This window comes from Macaca nemestrina, chromosome 19 (assembly GCF_043159975.1).
Source record: "Macaca nemestrina isolate mMacNem1 chromosome 19, mMacNem.hap1, whole genome shotgun sequence".
Taxonomy (NCBI): domain Eukaryota; kingdom Metazoa; phylum Chordata; class Mammalia; order Primates; family Cercopithecidae; genus Macaca; species Macaca nemestrina.
In genome coordinates this window covers 50699282-50710351 of record NC_092143.1, presented here as the reverse complement: position 1 = coordinate 50710351, position 11070 = coordinate 50699282, and positions in this window count along the sequence as shown.

Genomic DNA, 11070 nt, shown 5'->3' with positions numbered 1-11070 from the left:
CAGCTTAAATAGCATTGAACAAATAACTTATTTGTATTTTCAGTTTAGTATTCACACAGCTGGAGATAATCTCTTCTTGTGCACCCAAAGATAGGATCTCTGTGATACAAAAAGACAAGAAAGTCAGGGATTCAGCTTCCGCTGTGTTCTACTAGATGGTCTTCTGCAGATAGATTTCCCAACTCGCTACCCTAAATAGTTAATAATTTAAACAATTGCCCCAAATCTGAACTGAGGGGAAGGGGAGAAGTGTAATGTATTGATCTCTTGCCTGACTTTGTGAACCTTTCACACTTCACCAAGAAGAAAGGCACCATTCTCTCACCCTTCTCTTCTAGCAATCTTTTCTTCTAGCAGTGTTATAAGATTTGCTTCATGCAGGGTATCTGTCCCTCTCTTTTTCAGGTAGGTGTCAGCCTTCCCTACAAAATAATCAGTATGGAAGTTCATATGACTAAAATGGCAAGGCCTATCATCTTAGTCCCTTCCTGTGTTTTGTAAATTTTATACATTCAGGTGTCAACTGTTCATTTTGTTTAGCTTCTGCTGGCCCCAAAGAAAATTCTATTGTATCTGTTCCGTTAGTTTGTGATCATTCCTAGGACTGAGTGGGAATGATGGTGGTGAATGTTAGTTTCTAAAGGAAGTTTTACTCAGTGATTTTGAATACGTGTTACCTTTTCTCTAGGAGAATAAAATATAAATATAACATGAAAAATTGGTCGTGCATAAATGGTGGTGACTGCCTAGTAAAATGAAAGAACTGAGAACTACTCATTTAATCCTTCATTGTTCAAAAACAATGTAGATAGCATCTAGTGGTTAGGCTGAACACATTAATTATACAGTCTTAGCTGATATTAGCCTATTTCTACCTGGTCCCCAACCTCCCCGTTCATTGCATTCCAATTCTGTGATAGAATGACAATAATAATAAGGTATGCTAAAGGTGTTCAGAGAAGGAAGTGGTAATAAAAAAAAATGGAAGTTTTAGAAAAAGATATATTTTAGCTCATTCTTAAGAAATTCAGAGGGCCACACAGTCGGAAGGAGGCCATTCAATGCGAAGGCAATAGAACAATGATTTTCAAGTAGGTACAATGTGGTGTTATTTCATGATAGTGACATAAGACTGAGGATTCAGTTTAGAGTACCTGAAGATTTAAAGTGAGACCAGATGATAGAGGTTGCAAAGGTGGCATATTTTTGGTTTGATCTCAGGTAGATAAGGTAGAAAATCACTGTATTCTTGTAAGCAATGGAATGAAAATAAAAGTTGTGTTTAAACAAGAGTAGCTGTTCTCTATGCCTCCCTTAGAGGCTGAAGGTTTATTTATGTTTTAATTATTTATGTATCTCTTTTTTCATAATTGATTTTCTAATTGTTTCAGATACCTACTTTGTTCTGCTGTGTTAATGTCCATCAAAATCTGCAGTATGGATCAGTGGGGTTTCCCTGATGGAACTACTGGAGGTAACATTTATAGATGCCTCCCGGTAGCTTTAGTGACTGTTGCCAAAAAAATGGCCAGCCATTCCCCCACATCAGCCACGGGCAAGCCAGAAAGGTAAGCTGTGCTGGTCTAAGGAAGATCTAGTTCCTTCCGTCTGCATTACTAGTAAAGCAAAAACTTCTGTGCCAATTCTGAACTGAATTAATTAGTTGAAGACCAATCTTAGGTGAACTTTTCTTTCCTTCCATCTGTGTCATTTTTTTCTCACAATAGTGCATGTGGTGAGACCCTCGGGGAGCAATAAGACACTTGGATAAGCCAGTTGTAGATTAAATATAGACTCCCTGTGGCAACTCTTATCTCCTGCCTTCCCTCCTGCTTTCAAAGATGCAGAGACAGGATTATTGCCACAGCTGCGCTTCCTAGAAGACTAATCAATGCAGCTATAAGAAGGACTGAAATGCAGCAGGATTTTCAATTCTAAGGATAAAATTTGTAAAAAGTGAGGAAGAAAACTGTTCTGAAAGTTATAGTGCTGTTAAATCCTAACACCCATTAAAAATAGAAAGCATGTCTATAAAAATTGGGCCATTGTCCTATTTTAGGTGCTTATCAACCTGGGATTGGTAAGTCCTGTCTATAGGAAAGAGAAAAACGAAGTCAAGCTCCCAGAGATCAATTATTTACCAGAACCTGGTTTATTTATGCAAAATTGCATTTGAGGGATGATCATAGTCAGAAACCATGGATGTACCACCTCAGATATCAAATTCATCTTTGCTTCTTCATTAACTTCTGGTTAGGTCTTGCTGTCATGGAACCATATAGGACAAATCTTGAATTAGATGAGGAACAAAATCATAAAAACAACTATCAAAAATGAATAGGGAAGAGTGAGAAGGACACAGCATAAATCTCTTATCTAGTAGTAACTGGTATTCTACCCTGTAGAAGGTGGTTGCCACTATCCATCTTTAGGGTTAGGAATTCTGATCCTATTATCTGACAGCATTCCCACTCCTTGGCAACATGAAATTAGGCCATCCTGGAGTGAGGGGAGTGCCAGAAATTTGGTGATATGATGCACATAGACAACAAGCTACCCAGTTTGCTCTTCTAGTCCATGCCAGTCTATCAACAGATATTGAGCACCTCCATGTACCAGATACAATGCTGAACAAGCCAGATTTGGCCCTGTCTTCTGGGATGTTACTCTATAATGTACGTATCATACACATAATTATAATTGCAATAATTCCAGTCCAAGAGAAGCAGAGGGTGCCACAATCTAAGGCTAGCTGAAATCCTGAACAATTAAGGTTGCTGTTAAGATCCCTATCTGCCAGCTTTTGAAAAGGGTGAGCAGGCAAGTACCAGGTGAACTGGGCCAAAAAGGAGATGAACATGGTGTGAACTCTGACAAATGCAAGATGGGTCAGTGTACCTCCTATGTGGAAATACAAGGAATAAAGCAGACTGGAGTACTTAACTTGGTGAAGGAGTAATTAAAAAACTCTCTATCATCAATAGTGTTTTTGAAACAGGCCTTTGCTTACTAGAAGATGTACAGGAGGGGATTTGGGGGTCCTCATAGCCCATTCCCCAAACTGCTTTCCCCCCTTTGCACAATTTGTCTTGATGTTCTAAAAGGAAACTATTTCTGCCTTGCTATGATTAGGGTGTGCTGATACAAATGTGTGGCATGCATCTTAGCAAAAGTTTCTGTGAATTTAGGATCCTGTTGGTTTTAATAGAAATATATGCATTCAGGGTTTTTTAATTTAATGAAAGACATTAATGAGAAGTATAATGTTTTATACATTTAGTAAAAGACATTAATGAGGAGGAAGTGATTCATTATGACACTGTTCTGTACCCAGAGAATGCTACGTGAAGGTTGTTCTCTGGGTGACAAAACAAGGTACACAGTTATTTTAACGGCAATATTAAAATAGCACAAGGGAAGAATATTGAACAGAGTATCCTTAGAAGATAAGTTGTTTGTTTAAATTTTCACTTGGTGTTTAGAAAATATCAGTTTATTTTTTTTTTCTTTCCCTCTCTCTTGATTAAGGCAGTGAGTTTTTATCCTTCCCCATGGCCTAGCTATTATTTCTTCCTAAGTCTTAAATCTGGCAATGAATCTACATATCAGTATGAACTAAAGTGATCCTGCTAGGATATTTTAAATCAAATCTGAGAGCCCTGGTAGGAAATCTGGATTTGCATTCTTCATATTTCTGAATCCTTTCTTTGTTGGTTGCTTTGTTTGTATCGTACAAGTGTCAAAATTGGAAGAGTCAGAGACTCATTACTGAATTTGAGACTTCTTCTGAATTCCAGTTTACAGATTAAGTAAATAAAACTAACATATATAAAATAGAACAAAATTCACTCCTGGAGACCAATGATCCTTTGTTTATTGTTTTAAAACACTGTTTCTTGGGTCAAATTTATCTTATGCATACATTAGTATAAAATTTATACTGTAGACTATGCTAAAGACATGAGCAGGATTTGAAACACAGATAATTCTAGCCTATTGACGTTAGAAACATGAACAAAGAATTATTCAGGGCTTACCTTGAAGCCCAACTGAATCAGGTCCTCCAGATCTCAAGAAGATTGTCTACATACTTATATTATTCTTTGTGATACAACATTCTAAAGAGTGTGAATACTAGAAAAGGCAGCCTCCAATGACTTAATTCTGACTTACTGAGACTTATCATGGAGAGAAAGTATTATTTTTTTCTTTAATGCACGTATAGTGACAAGAATTCCTACAAATTCTTAGAATTTTTATCATTGCAAGTTCTTCAGAGAAACTGAAGGATATCAAGTAGGTGGCCTCTCAACATATATTCTCTTTTAAATATACATATATATTATATTAAGAAATAATTCATAATACTATAATATTTACCATTTTAAAATATATCCTGCAGTTATTTGAATACATTCACAAAGTTATACTACCATCAACACTATATAATTTTCAGAATTTTTTCACTATCTCAGAAAAGAAAACTTGTACACATTATCAGTCACTCCTCATTCTCTTTTCCCCCCAGCCTCTGGCAACCATTAGTCTACCTTCTGTCTCTGTGAATTTGCTATCTGGACATTTTGTATACATTGAAACACACATATATATATATATGTAACATATGGTCTTTTGTGTCTAGTTTCTTTCATTTAAAATAAGATTTTCAGATTTGTCCATGTCGTGGCATGAATCAGTACTTAATTATTTTTATGGCTGTATGATAATTTATTGCAAGGGAATAACACGTTTTTCATAATCTTTTTTTTTCATTATGTTTTTGTCACTTGAGTGACATTATGTTTTTGACATTTGAGTTGTTTTTATTCTTGGCTGTTATGAATAATATGGGTATGAAAATATTCATACACGTTATTGCCTAGCATATATTTTTATTTTCTTGGATATATTCCTAGGAGTGGAACTGCTGGGTCATATGGAAACTTTATGTTTAATTTTTTGAGAAATTGCCAAAATGTTTTTCCGAGTAGCTACACAATTTTTCTTCCCCATTAATAGTGTATGAATGTTTTTATTTCTCTACAGCTTATTAAACTCTTTACATCTGAGTTTCAAAAAATTTGCCATCGTTTTCCAAAAAATATATTTCTCAATCTGTACCTGATATTTCATCTTTCATCACCCTGCTTTCCAATATACCAATATACCAACTCTTGCTTAATTCCAGTCTCTCCGGCATTTACCCTTCCTTCCTGTTACCCTACAAATGTGCTAAGGAGGTAAAAAGAGAAGAAAACAGAGGAAATTCTGACCCTTTTCCCAAACTCTCTGGCCTGAAGGATAAAGAAGTGCTTATACGATTTAGTTAATGGAATCACATCCATGTTATCTTATAATATATAAATTTCCAAATAATTATCAAAATCTTCATCTTTCCCATAGCCACTACTTTAGAAATTGAATTCTAAAAGTCTACCTGAGAAACGTCTCCATCTCTTTCTTTCTAACTTCATTCCTCTTTCGTAGTTGAAACTGTAATCTTTTTCTCCCTTGACTATTGTAACATACTTGTAATTTTCTCTACCATCAGACTTCGATTCTCTCCAATTGTTTTTCTAAATTTCTTATAGAGTTAACTTCCTGAAGCACTTTCAATAGTTTGTTGTGATTAGCAGGAAAATATCATGCTCCTTGTTTTAGCATACAAGATCTTACATAATCCATCACAAAGTGACTTTTCTACAACCCCAGAACCCTAGAAATCAGCTTCATGAAACTTATGGATCACAAACGATGTCTCTTCTGTCAGTCTTTCATTGTGTTTCCATAGGAATTAAGAGCATCATTTTCTGAGTTTCCATGTCATTGTGATCATTTCTCCATCACAGCTACAAAACAACTTATATTGCAATTCATTTCAACTTACCATCTTGTGTTGATTTTTTTTTTCAATTTGTATAATTGTATTTCCCTCCGGCCTATTCGTCAAGGGGAGAAACCATGTTTCATCAATGTTGTATTCCCCAGCCCATAACTCCATGCCAACTCCATGCTAGCACATACTCTATTAGTTGGGGTTCCGCCATACAAAGTATCAGAGGAAGCCTAAAAGTAACCAGCCTTCTCGAAGTGTCAGAGGAAGCCTGTAACCAGGCTTCACAAGGCTGTTCTAATGTCTAATGCTGGATTCTGAAGATTATGAGCAGCCCTGGAACCCTATGAAGATAGCTAGAACCCACCAAAAGGCCTGAAAATTGTGACTACTCTTGCTTCCTACGACCTTGGTGATGAGGGTATTCTGCTGAAACTTTTAGTTACGTAGGTAACTTTTAGTTACATAGCTGAACACAAATATACCTGGCCCAGGAGTCAGAGAAAATAAAGGAAAATCCAGAAACAATGTAGGTCAATTCTCTGTTGGCGTCTATTACTACAGAACTATATTTCCACAAACTAAGCAGCTTAATACACACATACTTAACCAAACATATAATTTGTGTGGTTCAGGAGTCTTGACAGTTTACCTAGCTTCTCTGGTTCAGGATTTCACATGCTGCACACTAGGTGTTGTCTAGTTCTACAGTTTCATCTTGGGCTTGACTGTGGAAGGGTGTACATCCTCACTCATGAGATTGTTGGGAGAATTTGGTTTCTTATTGTAGGACAGAGGGCTTCACTTTCTTGCTCGTTGCCAACAGACAATGGTTGGCAATGTTCTCTAACCCTAGACAGTACCTTTCATACCTTGTCAATGGGCCACCAACATAGTTGCTTTCTCAAGCCAGCAAGGGAGAGAGGGAGAGATACTCTAGCAAGATGGGCACTATAATTTTATGTAACATAATCTGGTAATCACATACATGTAATCACATCCATTCTATCACTCTGCCAGAAGCAAATCACAGATCCTGTCCACTCTCAAGGGGATTACACAAGCTCTTGAACCCCAGGAATCACTTAAGAGTGTGTCTGCTACAGTGTACCTTTCTGGCCCTTAGTGTTCCACGTCTCCCCATATTCAAAATGCATTGACACCCTCACAGAGTCCCCAAGAGTCTTATCTTATGACAGCATCTGCTTAAATTTCATAATTTTGTGATTTAAATCAGGTCCAGGTCAGGAGGATGTAATTCCTTGCATGTAGAAAGGCTTAATCCTGGCTTATTATTAGGTTGAACAGATTTTACGGATCAGATGAAGAATTTTCTAAATAGCTCTGATGAGGCTTAAAAGTGATTATGAGTATTTCATCTACTTAACTTTGAGCTCCTGGAGGTGAGACCCTTTGTCTTACATGTTGGTATCTTCAGTAATTTACCCAATGACTTGCAGATAGTAGTGATTCATAGAGAATGTTGATCGACTGACCGTACTTAAATAACTATTTGCTGATCGTAGTCAAAAGACACAGTTGACTTGGAAATTATAGCTGTACTTAATCAGTCCATTTTTTCTTTAATATTATGATATATTTTCCTTGCTTGGTTGATGTCTGCTATTTACTAAATCTCTTCTCTGAAATTCAAATCCCAACCAAGGTTTAAACGATGAGAAAATATCATGTTCAGTTGATTTCTCAGAAGTGCGATTAAATTCTATATTTTGAAATATATTTTTCTGTAAAGGTTTTTGTGCCTCTTGCTAAAAGAAAGTTTCAAATTAGTGTGATTATATGTAAGAAACATCATGTTCAAGGTATGAGTTGTCTTGTCCTGATTAGTTTACAAGTTAGGACAGTTAAACCAGGATCTACAGATTAAGTATGTCACATAGGCATGAGCTGCATTCCTCACTTCATTAATCCAAATTATGCTTATTGAATGCCAGTTCTGTGCCAAGATTTTTATTGGGCACTAGGAATGTGGCTGTAAATGATCAGACAAACCCCCTCCCTATGGAGCTTACGTTGTAATAGAGCAGAGAGACAATACACAAATAAACAAAAGAAGTCATTTCAAATTGTGATGAAGTCTATGAAGGAAAATGAAAATGGGCTAAAAGAGAGAGAACATGAATAAGAATAAGGAATACTTTTAGAGATGATGATGATGGACGAAGGCCACCTGAGGAAGGAATGGCATTTATTCTGAATGGAGCCTCAAGGATGATACTCACTTACTAAGCGTGCTGGGCATAGGGTAGAAGCCCATCAAACAGAAAGAAAAGCATGTGCAAAGACCTTAGGAGAAGGAAAGGAGCTCAGTGTATTCATGGGACCAGGAGAAGACTAGTGTAGAGTGGCAGGAGATGTGTGGGAAAGGTAGGCAGGTGCCAGATAAGGATGCCTTATAGGTCATTGGGAGGGTTTCTATTTTTATCTTAAGGCCAAAAGTAGTTAATTTAAGATATTTAGCATGGAACATGCCAAACTGAATTGACCATTTAAAATCAGCTTTGCTGCTCTATGGAGGAACGTCAGAGCAGTATGAGCCAGAAGAATGGAGCCCATTAAGGAAGTTGCTCTAAGAGTCCTAGCGAGAGCTGTGGTGACCGAATGAAAACAGAAGGATGGAAATTTATTGTTTTCTATGGACAAAGCCTGCTCATAGGTTAGTGAGGGAAGGGCATAAAAGAAAGGGAGGAATGAGACCTTGGTTCCATATTTCTGGCTTTAGCAAATGGCTGCTGGTGGTGATTTTCGCTCTTGTGAAAAAGACTAATAGGCTAGGCAGTTGGTGGGGTGTCCAGTCCTGGGAAGAGAATCAAAAGTTCCAGTTTGAACATATCACATCCAGAAAGCATATGAGAAATATACAGGGAGATGTCAAAAAAAAATTAAATAAGCAACTCTAGACTGGAAATCATAGGAAAAATTGAGCTACATCTAGTCATTTAGAAGTCATCAGCATGTAGATAGTACTAAAACATCATAGGAATGAATAAGATTTCTTTGGCTCTCCTTTGTTTAGAACAACATTTCTTGAGTGTCTTCTTGCCATAAAGTCGCCAGAGGATTGGTGTTATCTAATAGCTGATGTGTGAAACACATGGTAACTGCTTTTGAAAGTGCTTTGTTATAGAGACAGCTGCTGACCTGAGCACTAACAGGTGCTGCCTAGACCCTGCAGCTTAGTGTTTTTGTCCTCATCACCAAGCCTTAACAAGTGCCCCTACCACAGATGTGGAGAGCTCTCAGAACCCCACCATCCACTGACACTGCACCTAAGCTAACTGGGAACCTCCAGGGGCTACTCTACATCCTGAGCCAGAGTCCATCCCTCCAAGCACATCTCCACTGGAGCCCATTCTTAACACCTGGTGTGGGCTTGGCTTGTGTCTACTTTTCTGAAATATATGCCCATAAGGATATTTGTTGGTATAAAAAATAGTTCCAGGGTTAAATATTTATTGACATGATACATTAAATTATTTCAAATACATTTTAAAAGCATAGTACCTTAGTGTATCCTCTCAAATCCTACTTGGGATATAGAGATGCCACCTGACAGGTGGCAAAAAGAACCTCAGTGGAAATTCTTGGTGCCAGCTATGTGAAGAGCTCTGCCCAACCTGTACGACTAGAAAGAAGAAGTACCCCAGTCTCCTGGAGGTGAAGACCCAGAAGCTGACTCCTTAGACACTTACAAAGATTTTCTGGCATGTCGCAAGTATGAAAGCTTGTGTGTGGGAACTAGTGTAAGCATAGGACTCCTCATAATATAGACACTGTGACAGCATATAGCACTTTCCTCTTGGGGGCAAAAAGAGCTCTTTTGGTTTATAGAAATGGGATTTCACAGTTATTGAGCCTCCCTTTTAAAAAAGATTAAAGTATTATGTCAACCTTTTAAAAAAACATTTCCTGAATTTTTGTATAAAATGACAACCTATAGAAAAATGACAAAATCTGAAGGGGACACTATGGTAAGTTTGGGTGAATTTGGACTGCATGGGGCTTAGGAAAACTAAGTTCACTCTTGTCGTTAGAGTCAAGTTCCATGGAAAACAGATTTTAAGGCAAAGATTTGGATGTGGGAGATTTACTGGGGCGTGCTCTCAGGATTACTACCTGTTAGGAAGTTAGAAATGTAGAATGAGGCAGAGGTGAAGTGGGATGTGGTGTGACAGAGGCCTTGGCAACTGGGATGGCTGTTCAGACTTTTTCTAAATTGTGGCATGAGGGCCAAGCCTTTGTAACTCCCACATCAACTCGTCATTGCCTATAAAGTGCTCTCCAGGAAGTGGATATAAGCTTGGCCAAGGCAGCGCCCTTCGGAAGAAGACAGTTTTTAAGGACAGACTCAGCTGTGAGCCATCAGCAGGCAACATGTCAGATAGGAAGGGACTAGCGGCCTCAGCAGAAGGGCAGTGGGCGGGAGGGCGGGCAGGTAGGGGGTCTCTAAGAAGAGAAAGAGCACAGCCACTAAAATTTAAAACAGTAAATACAAAGTATCAAGAAAGATATTAAATATGTAATTTGTGTAAAACTTGCATGTAAAATGTTTTTACCTTTTTACTGAAAAGTTTGAGCTTCTGTGAATGTAACTTTTTATATGAGGTTGTAATTGTTCCATGTAATTGCTTTTCAGTGATGATGTCTTCAAATTATTTATAGTCACCTTTGATGAGGAACTTCATTCAATTGGAGATAAAAATGTCAAATCATTTTTTACAGCTATAGAAACAATTTTAAGATTTGAAATTATATTTAAACATTGTGAACTATTTTTCTCATTGGCAAATTGTAGTGTTGATGTTTTTCATCAAAATATGAATGAATTTTAAATACAATTGGACTTGTGCCATAAAAAGAATTTCAAAAGAATGGTGAAGCTCCAATCTGCAGAATTAGTAGTCACCTGGCACCTGGTTTGGTCACCTCTGAAAGAGCAGGAGTGAAATCTGTAGCTGCTACTGAAGCAGGGCTCATGAGATAGAATACATCTTTAGTGGTGCCCAATGCACGGTGAATCACAAAAACCAGTGCCTGAGAGATGGCTGGACACATTCTGAGCTCTACTCCATTGAAATCACCTTCCTAGGAGCCAAAAAAAAGAGTTATTCATTGCAAGAAATGACCAAGCAAAAGGCCATGCCGAGCCATACACTGCATAGCACTTATAGGCAAAGGGAATTAATGGCATGGTTTAAAAGCAACTGAAAACTGGA